Source organism: Drosophila obscura, unplaced genomic scaffold (genome assembly GCF_018151105.1).
Source record: "Drosophila obscura isolate BZ-5 IFL unplaced genomic scaffold, ASM1815110v1 contig_75, whole genome shotgun sequence".
Lineage (NCBI taxonomy): Eukaryota > Metazoa > Arthropoda > Insecta > Diptera > Drosophilidae > Drosophila > Drosophila obscura.
The window spans coordinates 3,538,234-3,553,359 of NW_024542867.1; the positions used below are offsets into that span (position 1 = coordinate 3,538,234).

Here is a 15,126-nt window from a genome sequence, read left to right on the forward strand (position 1 = left end):
ATATCATATGAAATAATCATATCATATCTTTGCTTCATACTCATATCATGCTGAAGCTATATGGGAAAAATTCCCATATCCATATAAGCCATCATTTTGTTATTTTATAATAACCACTTTAAACTTGTATCTTGTATCAATGTATGATTGCCCAATATCATACGAAATATCATATGAAATAATCATATCATATCTTTGCTTCATACTCATTTCATGCTGAAGCTATATGGGAAACATTCCCATATCCATATAAGCCATAATTTTGTTATTTTATAATAACCACTTTAAACTTGTATCTTGTATCAATGTATGATTGCCCAATATCATACGAAATATCATATGAAATAATCATATCATATCTTTGCTTCATACTCATATCATGCTGAAGCTATATGGGAAAAATTCCCATATCCATATAAGCCATCATTTTGTTATTTTATAATAACCACTTTAAACTTGTATCTTGTATCAATGTATGATTGCCCAATATCATACGAAATATCATATGAAATAATCATATCATTTCTTTTCTTCATACTCTCATCATGCTGAAGCTATAATATATAACAACTTACGACTTGCATTTATATCATATTGTTCATTTCTTATTTATGTAAGTTGCTATATTTTATATATCCTTTGTATATTATATTATTTTTCTCTCTCTTTCTGCATATTCATATTTACATATATTTGATAATATATGTAAAATTATATAGGTTAGGATTTTCATACATACCTATATATATTTATAATAATTATATAAAATATATTTTTTTATATAGATGTATAATTATATATTTATATAAATATATAAAAATACTATTCATATATAAAGAATACATTATATATATCGAATCATCAAGCAAAGGATAAGCTTCAGTGGATCGCAGTATGGCAGCTGCTCAACCACTTACAACACCTTGCCTGTTACAAAAGTCGTTTACAATTGATTCTAGGCTTTGTCATTGTATTAAATAATGTTTTTATATGTAACTAGCGCGGCACCAGGTGATCAATGATCCTCCCAATTTACTATGTTACAAATTACATTGGCATCACATCCATTGTCGTTTATAAAGTAAATTAAAAACTTTTAATGGTTTAGAAGCCATACAATGCAAATTGCCCCTTATTTATCATTGCAGTCCAGCACGGATACGACCTTAGAGGCGTTCAGGCATAATCCAACGGACGTAGCGTCATACCACTGTTCGCTCGAACAAGTATTGTGCCATTGGTCCGTACCTGCGGTTCCTCTCGTACTACGCAGGAATGCTGTCGCAACAACGTTTTGTCATTAGTAGGGTAAAACTAACCTGTCTCACGACGGTCTAAACCCAGCTCACGTTCCCTTGCATGGGTGAACAATCCAACGCTTGGTGAATTTTGCTTCACAATGATAGGAAGAGCCGACATCGAAGGATCAAAAAGCGACGTCGCTATGAACGCTTGGCCGCCACAAGCCAGTTATCCCTATGGTAACTTTTCTGACACCTCTTGTTAAAAACTCTTTAAACCAAAAGGATCGATAGGCCGAGCTTTTGCTGTCCCTGTGTGTACTGAACACCGAGATCAAGTCAGCATTTGCCCTTTTGCTCTATGTGTGGTTTCTGTCCGCACTGAGCTGGCCTTGGGACACCTCCGTTATTATTTGAGAGATGTACCGCCCCAGTCAAACTCCCTACCTGGCAATGTCCTTGAATTGGATCATACCTGAGTAATTGGAGTTATACCAAATTTTCAAATTGAAAACACATAAATGCATCTTCTCATTAAAGAATTTGTTTGCGATTATATAACAAACTCGTGATACTTTGATCAAGAAGCTTGCATCAAAACCCAATACCATAAGATATAATAAATATATCCGTATAATGGCTAGGAAATGATACACGTTCCATTTAATCAAGTAAGTAAGGAAACAATAAGAGTAGTGGTATTTCATTGTCGATATCAAACCGAAATCTAATATCTCCCACTTATTCTACACCTCTTATGTCTCCTTACACTGCCAGATTAGAGTCAAGCTCAAAAGGGTCTTCTTTCCCCGCTAATTATTCCAAGCCCGTTCCCTTGGCTGTGGTTTCGCTAGATAGTAGATAGGGACAGATAAATCTGATCTCTCAGCTTTATTTAACGTGGCGGTTCCACAGGAAGGGATTTCAACCACGGTGTTTAATGTGCTGAGTGCAATGCACATGTCACGGTAAATCTGGTACATGCGCCAATTTACGCCCCAGGATAAGAAGCTATAGCAAATACATAGCGACCCACCCTGGTACCAATTCGAAAGTATACTAGTCGGGCATACTTTCCCCCTTGGTGAGGAGCGAAGTGTATCTATCACCTCTTCCGATCTATGGGTCTCGGCACCCGGTTGAGATCGCAACTCCACGTGGAGCCTAGCGGCTCTTGCCGCGTAAAATTCAGCCTACCACAGCCACCACGATGCTCCCACTAGGGGGCCTACCTCAATGAACAGCCTTGGACCGCTGAACAACCCGTGGTACCGATCTTTAGGGCTCAGTGGACCCTCCCCTTTTAGCCCCGACTGGCTCGGATAGGGTACCCTTGAGGGGGACTCTCCAAGTCCGGGGCTCTCGGCCCGTCTGTCGCCATTGGGTCCATCAGTTGTTGCCGTCTGGAGAACGCGTCGCCAGCGTATCTGTCCAGCAACTGCATTCTTTCCTGCGAAGCCACCACTTCCGAGAAGATCCATTCGCCATCCGTGTGCTGCACTCCTAGTCCATCAAGGTCTCGCAAATCTGCATAGAGCGGACAAACACATAGAACGTGTTGCCAATCCTCGCGCTCTGCGCCGCATAGACATGCAGGCGTGTCGCTTCGGCTTCTCTCATGCAGAAATGCATTGAGCGATCCATGGCCAGTCAGCAGGAATCCAGCGCGCAGCGTGAAGCCAAACCTTGGCTCGCTGTAGACGAAGCCTGCGTTCGGGATGAAGCGGTGCGTCACCCGACCTGGGGAGTCACCATCATCCCATCTGCGTTGCCACTCGCTCAGCAGGCATTCCTCTAGTCGCGCCATCTTCTGCTTCCAGCTAAGATTTGCCAAATCTTCGCCGTATAGCCAATCGCTCTCCTCCAGCGGGTAGTCACGCTTGAGTTTGAATCTGATTGCCAGGCGTCTGGCGACCAGATCAAACGGGGGGGCTCCAGCAAGTACTTGCAGTGCCACGGTGGACACTGTTCGGCATACCGGTAGGCATCCAATCAGGATAGCCCTTTGGCACGCAAGCAGGTGCCTCCTGGCAACCACTTGCGTCGTCGTCACGACAGACCAAACCGAGGCACCAAATAGTGCACAGGGCACCATGAGTCCGGCATATATTGTCCGCTTTGCGCGGGGACTGAGACCCCAGTCGACCCGCAGTACGCGAGACAATGCCCCTACGACTCCAGTCAGCCTATCACGCAAGCCCGTGATGTGCGGGAGAAAACTCAACCGCTCACCGACTGTGATGCCAAGGTACCGATATTCGCGCTTATATGGCAGGCTTGCTCCAGCAAACCGTACCAAGGGCGGCCGTCGAAGTATGCCCTTGAGCAGCATGATCGCCGTCTTGCTAGTTGAAACGGCAACGCCGACTTCAACTCCCCAAGCGCCTACGATGGACATTAGTTCCTCTCCTTTTCGCTCGAGCTCTGAACGGGCGTTTCCCTCGATGAGGAGGAGCAGGTCGTCGGCATACGCGCTGAGCGCTCCAAGTGGCTCCAAGCGCTGGAGCAACACGTCCATCAAGATGTTCCATATGAATGGACCACTTATGGACCCCTGTGGGCAACCTCTTGTCACCGGAACAGTGGCTACTCCATGCCTGCTGACGATGCTCGCACTCCGGCCGGAGAAGAAGCTTCGCCACAAGCCTGCTTCACGGCAGCCCAGCTCGAGGAGACGACGTAGTGCAGCATCCCACTCGACGTTGTCAAAGGCTCCCTTGAAATCCACGAAGACTCCGAGCACATATTTCGACCGGCTGGCCGAAACAGTGCTCACGACGTGCTTCCAAGCATCCTCCACACAGCGTCCTTGGCGAAATCCAAATTGCCATCTGCAGCCATCCGGTATGGTGTCCTTCAGACGATTCACCATGATTCCCTCAAGCACTTTGCCCAGCACTGGCAACAGACAGATACCCCGATATGAAGCAGGATCCGTCCTGTCCTTATCGGGTCCCTTCAAGAGTGGAACCACCCTAGGGTGTTTCCATTCCTTGGGGAAGTATCCGGTCTCCAGGCAGCGGGAATACAACGCTGTCATGTGCTGAGGGATGGCACGCCACAATGCCTTGCAAATGGCACCTGTGATGCCGTCCATGCCGGGAGAGCGTCTGCTCTTCAACCTGGCGACGCAAGCATCAACCTCGGAAACCACAAGGGCCGGTGGAGCTTCGGACGTGATGGCAATGTGCGCATTCGACTCCGCAACAGGGAAAAAGTTGCGGAGGAGCACACCCGCACAGTCGCGCCATGTTGCAACCAGCCCACCATCCGTCCGAAGGCATCCAATCTCCGTGCACTTTTTGCGTCCTCGGCAAATCTTGTAGACGTGCCCCCATGGATCATCTCTGTTGTCTCCCACGAAGCGTCGCCAGTTGTCCTCCTTCGTCCTCAGGATGAGCTTCTTGTATTGCGCCGAGGAGATCCTCAACGCAACCACAAGTTGCTCTGCTGCGTCGGACTCGTGCCGACGAGCGTCCTGTAGCCGCCGCCTCAGTCTCCTGACCTCTCGGCGTTTGGAATGTAGCTCGGCAGTCCACCAAACTACTTTCCTCGCGGCTCTGGGCGTGCTGCGTCCCAGCACTCTGTCGCACACACTGTGCACTACAGAGCGCAGTGCAGCCACTTGGTTGTCCAACGGCGATTCGGCGATGTCCTCCGGCAATTCGGATGTCTCCCTTACCACCTCTTCCTCGAACAATCGCCAGCGCGCATTGGAAAGCTTCCAGGACGGCACAGGAGCAATGCTCTCAACTGTGTCGGTCGGATCACGCGTCACCTCAACATGGATCATGTTGTGGTCGCTCGTATCCCATTCCCTCACTTCCCAAACGTATGTGGCCCACATAGTCGCAGCTTGATTGGCGATTGTTACATCGATGTCGCTGTGGGCTCTGCGGTTATCGAATGTAAACACCCGACTGGCCTCGTTGAGCACGCCGGCTCGGTTCTCGGTAATCCACTCAGACAGCAGCTCACCCCGTGCATAGTTAGCTTGCCCCCGAGCATGCTCGGAGAGTTTGCTAAACCACGCTGGGGATACTGCGTTCGCGTCGAGCCCAAAGATGACGGGAGTGCGGCTGGCCAGCAGCAGCACCGCATTGAGGTACCTGAGGTACGGCTCCAAGTCGGTGTTGAATTGGCAGTATACGGAGCATAGGATGATTGAGCCAAATCTTCCTTGCACTCTGACGCATACTCCATGTTCGGTGGTAAGGGGGTCTATTGGCGTGCAGATGGCTTCCGGTTCATCGACGATGATGGCAGCTTTCGGGTTTCCGTCACGAAAGGGGCGGTCCTGGAATACTCGCATTCCCGAAGGAAGGCCAGTAATCCGCCCTGCTCTATCGACGTACGGCTCCTGGACCAGTGCGAACAGATGGCCAGAGTTGCGCATGATGGATCCGAGATCCACCACAGCCGCTCGGCCACGGCCACAATTAGCTTGGATGAAGCTAAACATTTAATGTCTAGCTTGCACCCTCGCCAATACCGCTGCGTAAATCGGGCATGCCGCTGACAACATGGAATGTGCTGCCGGGTAGCCCTTGAAGCGGCAGTTTCGGCAGTCCACCGGGTTGGGGCACCTCGAAACGTTGTGGCCGCCCTGTCCGCACCGGTGGCACACGTTCTCCTTTAGGCGGCACTGGGACACCTTGTGGTCGAAACCCACACACCTGTGGCAGGCGTAGGTCCTGACCAGGGAACGACAGCGGCATCGGAACCACTTGATGTATACGCAGTCGCGTAACACCTCCTGTGCCTTCGCATCGACCTCCAGCGTCACGTTGATCGTGGCGCCGTCGGTGACCGACCAGGGTTTGCTGCCCAGGTGAACCGTCTTTTTGAATTCCGTAGCGGACATGGAATCCTCCAGGTTCTTAGTGAAGAGCTCCTCCATGAACTCTTCAGGCGTGATGGACGTGTCGACGTCATACACCACGACCTGAGGTCTGGTCTCCGGGCTCTTCCTCACTTCCAGTCCTGCTTCCTGGAACTTCGCGCTGTCCACTACCTTCCTGAGCTCGCTGACCGAAGGCGTGCGAATGATCGCTCCTCCGCTCTTCAGCTCACGAACCTCGTGCACTCGGACTCCGAGTTTGGGCACAACGTCCTTTCTCACTCGCTCCACTAGTTGCTTCCCAGTCTCCTCCGGGTTCGTGCTCTTAATAAGAGCCGACCAGGTTTCGCGCGGCCTCGCGATCGGTGGGGCGACAGCGCTCGGTGCCGGCAAGCCTGGGAAGGCTGCCGCATACGCAGCGGTGGGAACAGCGGTGGTGGTGGCAGCGTGGGCAGCGGCAGCGGGCCTCTGTGGAGGCGGCATACGTGCCCTCTCCTCCAGGCGCACCTTGTCCCCAGCCAGAGCCATAACCAGCTCGTCGTACCTATTGGTAGCGACGAAGACTGCCATGGCGGCCTCCGGGGTCATGCCTCCATTGAGGACTGCCTCGCTAACGCTCATCCTAATGGACGATAACTCCGCAGCAACAGCCGAAAATCCAGCCGCAACAATGCCAGTTGCCTGGCATGTGGCAGCGGTGACGGTAGCGGCGGTGGCAGCAGTGGTATTGGCAGCGGTGGTGGCGGCGACAGTGGTAGTGGCAGCAGTGGTGGCGGCGGCGTTGGTGGCGGCGGCGCTGTTGGCGGTGGCAGCAGCGGTGTCAGTGGCAGCGGCAGAGGGTTCTGCAGTGGCTACCACTTCCACAAAGGGGAGCGACGGTGGCGGCGACCTGACGGCTGGGATCGGCAACTCTCCCGTCACCCCAATCCCCAGCCCGATCTTCTTCGCTCCCTTTTTTGCCGCAGTATTCTTCGGCCGACGCCGCCTACGGGCGGGGACACTCGACGACGAGCTCGCTCCAACACTAGCCAGGCTAGCGTCGCTGGCGTCGGCCTCCGTGTCCACCTCCATGCTCTGGCTCCCTCTACCGGTTCTCTCTGACACTAAAGCTTAGCGGAGACACGAACCAAAATGCAACTATCCAAGTTTTCAACCAAGCTTCGATAGTAGCTCGACTTGGCTTCGAGCCAAAGCTTCGAACGAAAGCTTCGAACGGAAGCTTCGAACTCGAACCTGTTTACGAGCTATACGCACTTGTTGTCGAGCTAAAGCCGCACGTGGCTTTTGCAGAGCCGAATCAACAAATTTTTAATTTGCCAATTCCAACACTAATTGGGCACCAAATTAACGCGTAATTTAATACACAAAAGCGCTGAACACTCGCGACAAATGTAAACAATTTCCACACGGGAAAAAATCACTCTTTAACGATTGAAAACCGACGGTAAAGCGGGGCGCTTAAAAAACACGTCTGCTTCCAGTAGCAGTCAGAGAGCAACTGAGTAGATAGGGACAGTAGGAATCTCGTTAATCCATTCATGCGCGTCACTAATTAGATGACGAGGCATTTGGCTACCTTAAGAGAGTCATAGTTACTCCCGCCGTTGACCCGCGCTTACTTGAATTTCTTCACTTTGACATTCAGAGCACTGGGCAGAAATCACATTGTGTCAACACCCGCTAGGGCCATCACAATGCTTTGTTTTAATTAGACAGTCGGATTCCCCAAGTCCGTGCCAGTTCTGAATTGATTGTTAATTGATAATCGTTATAATTAATAAGAACTAATTGGTTTAACCCAACTAGTATTCTTAAAAATTTTAGCAAGAAAGTTCCACAATTGGCTACGTAACTAAACTATCCGGGGAACAAGTAACTACCATAAATGATAGAAACTCTATTTACCCAGAACGAGCACATAAACCATGTTATTGTTTCCCAATCAAGCCCGACTATCTCAATCTTCAGAGCCAATCCTTATCCCGAAGTTACGGATCTAATTTGCCGACTTCCCTTACCTACATTATTCTATCGACTAGAGACTCTTCACCTTGGAGACCAGCTGCGGATATTGGTACGGCCTGTTGAGAAGTTTGCGTGTCCCCACCATAAATTTTCAAGGTCCGAGGAGAAAATATCGACACAACAGTATATGTCATGCTCTTCTAGCCCATCTACCATATCTCTCTGCGAAAGACTTCCATGGTAGTACGGCTATAAAACAGAAAAGAAAACTCTTCCGATATCTCTCGACGGCTTCTTTATGGTCGTTCCTGTTGCCAGGATGAGCACGAGGCCCATATTTAATAACAAACGGATACTCAACAGGTTACGGAATTGGAACCGTATTCCCTTTCGTTCAAAATTATTCAAGTATTTCAAAAAAATCATTAAAGATTTGACAATATATGCTTACTGATTTTTTACTTGAAAATTTTCGGCTTTCGCCTTGAACTTAGGACCGACTAACTCGTGATCAACCACTGTTCACACGAAACCCTTCTCCACTTCAGTCCTCCAAGGTCTCATTCGATTATTTGCTACTACCACCAAGATCTGTGCCAATGGCAGCTCCATGCAGGCTCACGCCAAACACTTCTACGCATACCATTGTACCTTCCTACTCACTAAAGTTTCAAAATTTATATCACAAGTAATATAAATCATCTACTTTAGCGGTAATGTATAGGTATACAACTTAAGCGCCATCCATTTTAAGGGCTAGTTGCTTCGGCAGGTGAGTTGTTACACACTCCTTAGCGGATTTCGACTTCCATGATCACCGTCCTGCTGTTTTAAGCAACCAACGCCTTTCATGGTTTCTGCATGAGTTGTTAATTTGGGCACCGTAACATTACGTTTGGTTCATCCCACAGCGCCAGTTCTGCTTACCAAAAGTGGCCCACTGGGCACATTATATCATAACCTTAAACTTCATATCAAGAAAGTTAAGGTTCTTACCCATTTAAAGTTTGAGAATAGGTTAAGATCGTTTCGACCCTAAGGCCTCTAATCATTCGCTTTACCAGATAAGATTATTTTATATAACATTAAAATGCACCAGCTATCCTGAGGGAAACTTCGGAAGGAACCAGCTACTAGATGGTTCGATTGGTCTTTCGCCCCTATACTCAATTCTGACAATCGATTTGCACGTCAGAACTGTTTCGGTCTTCCATCAGGGTTTCCCCTGACTTCAACCTGATCAAGTATAGTTCACCATCTTTCGGGTCACAGCATATATGCTCAAGGTACGTTCCAGTTAGAGGCATAAATAATATAAATATTATTATACATAACTATATAGAACGCCCCGGGATTGTGTTAATTATCTATAAATAGTTAAAAAACTAATCCCATTATTAGTCAAGTTAATTACGCTATTAGGTTTATCTCCCAATAACTTGCACATATGTTAGACTCCTTGGTCCGTGTTTCAAGACGGGTCCCGAAGGTATCCTGAATCTTTCGCATTGTTAATCATACAAATGCATATAATAAACACAAAAATCGATGATAATTATGCCATTATATAATTTCGAAAAATTAACGCACTGTATTAATTTTAATTTATCAACACTTTATCAAATTAATGACATTTATTCTATGTTAAAATGCAAGCATAATAATTTGAATAAACTATAAGCCATATTTTATGATAAATTTGGTATATGCTAATAGATTACAATGTCCTTATATGGAAAAAATGCACACTATTATTATAATATTGTTAAAATATTACAACTTTAATGATGAATTTTCCATAACGGATATTCAGGTTCATCGGGCTTAACCTCTAAGCAGTTTCACGTACTGTTTAACTCTCTATTCAGAGTTCTTTTCAACTTTCCCTCACGGTACTTGTTTACTATCGGTCTCATGGTTATATTTAGTTTTAGATGGAGTTTACCACCCACTTAGTGCTGCACTATCAAGCAACACGACTCTTTGGAAACATCATCTAGTAATCATTAACGTTATACGGGCCTGGCACCCTCTATGGGTAAATGGCCTCATTTAAGAAGGACTTAAATCGTTAATTTCTCATACTAGAATATTGACGCTCCATACACTGCATCTCACATTTGCCATATAGACAAAGTGACTTAGTGCTGAACTGATTTCTTTTCGCTCGCCGCTACTAAGAAAATCCTTGTTAGTTTCTTTTCCTCCCCTAATTAATATGCTTAAATTCAGGGGGTAGTCCCATATGAGTTGAGGTTGTATATACATATATTAAAAATTATATATGATACTAACACTATATGTATTATATATAGCACGTTCTCATAATGAAATCATTAAAATGTTCGTATTTTATAACAAACACCACGAAGAATATTAAATATTTATATTTACAACATAATTTCCTTCCAAATCATTAATAAGAGGCAATTCTAGATGAAAAATGTATTAATTTTTTATGCTAGACATTCCTCAGTATTTAATTGATTCAAAAAGGGAAAAAAAATATATTTTTCTTCGTTCTTCTCACACAAATATATACAACAATGAGAGATAATGCGTTTTCATTTAATATCAATATTATGAATATATATATATATCCAATAATATACAATATGCTTAAAAATTTCGTAAAATTTTCAAACAACTTATTTAGCATAGTCTTACAACCCTCAACCATATGTAGTCCAAGCAGCACTATAAAATTAATTAAAGTACATAACAGCATGGACTGCGATATGCGTTCAAAATGTCGATGTTCATGTGTCCTGCAGTTCACACGATGACGCACAGTTTGCTGCGTTCTTCATCGACCCATGAGCCGAGTGATCCACCGCTTAGAGTGATTAAAATTGGTTTATAAAATTATTTGTCAGATATGTTTTTATTGAAAGAAATTAAAAATACACCATTTTACTGGCATATATCAATTCCTTCAATAAACTTTATTTTTATCCTAAAAGAATGCTGCGAAATGTCTTAGTTTTATATAAACGATATATTACCATATTTATCAATATATATTGTGTAGTTTGGCTTGTTTGATAAATATCAATTTATATAAAAGTATTAACCTGAATTCAGGTACAACATTGTACTTTTTAGGCTGTTGCATTAACCAATGTATGCCCATAGCTATGATGGACAATACATATTCGCAACGCGTGCATATTATGGTACATATGCACACAGATTTTATAAATCAATATATTGTAATATATCATCAATATGTATTTTTATATTAATTGCTACACACATAGAACCATGTCATATGTATAGCCACTACTAAATGAGTATTTTGGCAATATTATTAATATATACATATAATATATACAACTGGATATATTTGTTTTACAATTATGATTTTATAAAAACATTTTATGTTTTGGTAAATTGGCAATATATATTTGTTAACGGTAGAAGCATACAATAATGATCCTTCCGCAGGTTCACCTACGGAAACCTTGTTACGACTTTTACTTCCTCTAAATAATCAAGTTCGGTCAACTTTTGCGAAACAACCGTAACACGCAAGGCGTCACAGTGATCACGTCCGGAGACCTCACTAAATAATTCAATCGGTAGTAGCGACGGGCGGTGTGTACAAAGGGCAGGGACGTAATCAATGCGAGTTAATGACTCACACTTACTGGGAATTCCAAGTTCATGTGAACAGTTTCAGTTCACAATCCCAAGCATGAAAGTGGTTCAGCGGTTTACCCGGACCTCTCGGTCTAGGAAATACACGTTGATACTTTCATTGTAGCGCGCGTGCAGCCCAGGACATCTAAGGGCATCACAGACCTGTTATTGCTCAATCTCATTATTGCTAGACGCAATTTGTCCATTTAAGAAGCTAGTGTCCTTATAATGGGACAAACCAACAGGTACGGCTCCACTTATATAAACACATTCAAACACAATAAACATTTTACTGCCACCATGAATGAAGGCTATATAAGCTTCAACACCATAATCCTGAAGATATCTATTTAATATATTTGAGTCTCGTTCGTTATCGGAATTAACCAGACAAATCACTCCACGAACTAAGAACGGCCATGCACCACCACCCATAGATTCGAGAAAGAGCTATCAATCTGTCTTACACACTTATGTTCGGACCTGGTAAGTTTTCCCGTGTTGAGTCAAATTAAGCCGCAGGCTCCACTCCTGGTGGTGCCCTTCCGTCAATTCCTTTAAGTTTCAGCTTTGCAACCATACTTCCCCCGGAGCCCAAAAGCTTTGGTTTCCCGGGAAGCGACTGAGAGAGCCATAAAAGTAGCTACACCCAATTGCTAGCTGGCATCGTTTATGGTTAGAACTAGGGCGGTATCTGATCGCCTTCGAACCTCTAACTTTCGTTCTTGATTAATGAAAACATCTTTGGCAAATGCTTTCGCTTAAGTTAGTCTTACGACGGTCCAAGAATTTCACCTCTCGCGTCGTAATACTAATGCCCCCAAACTGCTTCTATTAATCATTACCTCTTGATCTGAAAACCAATGAAAGCAGAACAGAGGTCTTATTTCATTATCCCATGCACAGAATATTCAGGCATTTGAAGCCTGCTTTAAGCACTCTAATTTGTTCAAAGTAATTGTACCGGCCCACAATAACACTCGATGAAGAGCACTAATGCAGGTTTTTAAATAGGAGGAATATATAAAAAAATACAAGTACTTAATCATATATAAGAACTCCACCGGTAATACGCTTACATACATAAAGGTATAGTACTAACCACAATTGTAAGTTGTACTACCCGTATGAAGCACAAGTTCAACTACGAACGTTTTAACCGCAACAACTTTAATATACGCTATTGGAGCTGGAATTACCGCGGCTGCTGGCACCAGACTTGCCCTCCAATTGGTCCTTGTTAAAGGATTTAAAGTGTACTCATTCCAATTACAGGGCCTCGGATATGAGTCCTGTATTGTTATTTTTCGTCACTACCTCCCCGAGCTGGGAGTGGGTAATTTACGCGCCTGCTGCCTTCCTTAGATGTGGTAGCCGTTTCTCAGGCTCCCTCTCCGGAATCGAACCCTGATTCCCCGTTACCCGTTGCAACCATGGTAGTCCTAGATACTACCATCAAAAGTTGATAGGGCAGACATTTGAAAGATCTGTCGTCGGTACAAGACCATACGATCTGCATGTTATCTAGAGTTCAACCAATGTAACGATCTTGCGATCGCTTGGTTTTAGCCTAATAAAAGCACACGTCCCATAAGGTCCGTGTTTTAATTGCATGTATTAGCTCTAGAATTACCACAGTTATCCAAGTAACTGTTAACGATCTAAGGAACCATAACTGATATAATGAGCCTTTTGCGGTTTCACTTTTAATTCGTGTGTACTTAGACATGCATGGCTTAATCTTTGAGACAAGCATATAACTACTGGCAGGATCAACCAGAATAATGTTTTTGTTTCGTGCGCATATGCACACATATGTAAATATTTGACAACTCAATATACTTTTGAATAAAAAAAACAGTATAATAATACATAGTTTTTAACAACAGTTTATGAGAATTTGTTAAACGAATGCGGCCATTTTTATATAGCATTCACATTCGCCATTTTTCTCTATATATTTTTCTATATATATTTAATATAAAAAATTTTAGCAATATATAACGAGAGAATTAATATTCTCTCATTTGTTTAATATGTACAACATTCGATTATTAAATATATCCATATAAATATATACATTTTTTCGTTCAAAAATATCTTTTTATTTGCACTTAATATATTATCACACGTGTATTTGCTTAAACCAATATAAATTGTGTTTGAGCTTTGTATTTTGACAACAAATTTAAAATTTATCCAATTTCGTATACGTTATTTGCGATATACATTAAATAAAACCAAACACATGAGTGTTCATGTAGAATGGATTTTGATATATTGGCAATATTTGAATTTGCATATAAATCGCTTTGATTATATGCTGGTACATTGGTGAAATGGTACTCATACAATTATAAATCATATAAGACCATTTCCGGACATTCACGATAATAATTCGAAACCAAAATGATATATACTAAAGAGAATTCACGCTTCAATATATCTTGGCCAGTTTCACTATATTATCTTAAGATCAATTTGTCGTAGCCAAGCATTCAATATTTAAAGAACTTTTTTAACAACAAATATCACTTATTAAACTACTATGAGTATAATGACAACGTATAATAATACCATATACAATACTATACCAAATATTGCACACAATATCGATGGACATCAACTGTCCATCATGTATAGGTCTCGTTCGAAGTCAAGACGTGATTGCGGACAATCACGCTTGTCGAGCGCCCCAAGCGGCAAACGCTCTGAGGTCAGCACGTGCGCTCACCAACACGCACGCTCGCACTTGGAGTGCGTTTTACTCGCCATCTGCTGTCGAAACGAACCCGGAATTCAACTCGTCGCGGCTGACGCCGGCAGTTGGGCAGCAGCATGCCCCTCTCCCCCGCTCCAAGCGATTCACCCCCGAAACAATATGGACTGGCAAGCCCCAACACGAGTCATAAGGAATCGTAAGGGATCAAGCAAACCGAAGAAGGCCAACATACCGGAAAATGCGCCTGACTCTGACGACTCCAGCTCAGGAATGGAGCCTGGAGAGATTAAAAGGAAGCCTGCCCGCAAGCAGTTTCCCGCTAATCAACTAGATGGGCCCAGCACCAGCTCTGCAGCCAGGGCCGGGCTTGCAACAACAGATTGCGGCTCTGTCCAATGATGAGGACCTTGATGACGACAGCATGGACTCCTCCGAGGAGGGCCACCCAGCTCAAAGCCGGCGGCCCCCAGCCCAGGCCCCCCCCCTTCATCCCGGTGTGCAAACATCAAAATGTTCGCCAGTGCCATTGCCCAGGTTATTGGAGAGGGCAAGGAGTTCACTTACAGGGCGACCAGGGACAATAACATAAGGGTGATGACAAATGAGAGGCAAGCTACTCGGCGCTGAAGAAGTTCCTGGATGATTCAGGGAAAAGGTACCAAACATTCCAGCCCGAGATGAGAGGCCATATCGTGTCGTCATCAAGGGACTACACT

General features: G+C 44.4%; 3 non-coding genes across 3 annotated transcripts; all 3 read right to left on the minus strand.

Moving 5' to 3' along the window:
• Window positions 1–853: 853 nt before the first annotated feature.
• On the minus strand, window positions 854–10,305 carry LOC121405189. The gene has a single exon (XR_005968401.1). It is a non-coding gene; the product is annotated as a large subunit ribosomal RNA (ribosomal RNA).
• Window positions 10,306–10,712: 407 nt separating this feature from the next.
• Window positions 10,713–10,891, minus strand: LOC121405193. The gene has a single exon (XR_005968404.1). It is a non-coding gene; the product is annotated as a 5.8S ribosomal RNA (ribosomal RNA).
• Window positions 10,892–11,476: 585 nt separating this feature from the next.
• On the minus strand, window positions 11,477–13,471 carry LOC121405185. The gene has a single exon (XR_005968397.1). It is a non-coding gene; the product is annotated as a small subunit ribosomal RNA (ribosomal RNA).
• Between the last annotated feature and the right edge of the window lie 1,655 nt (window positions 13,472–15,126).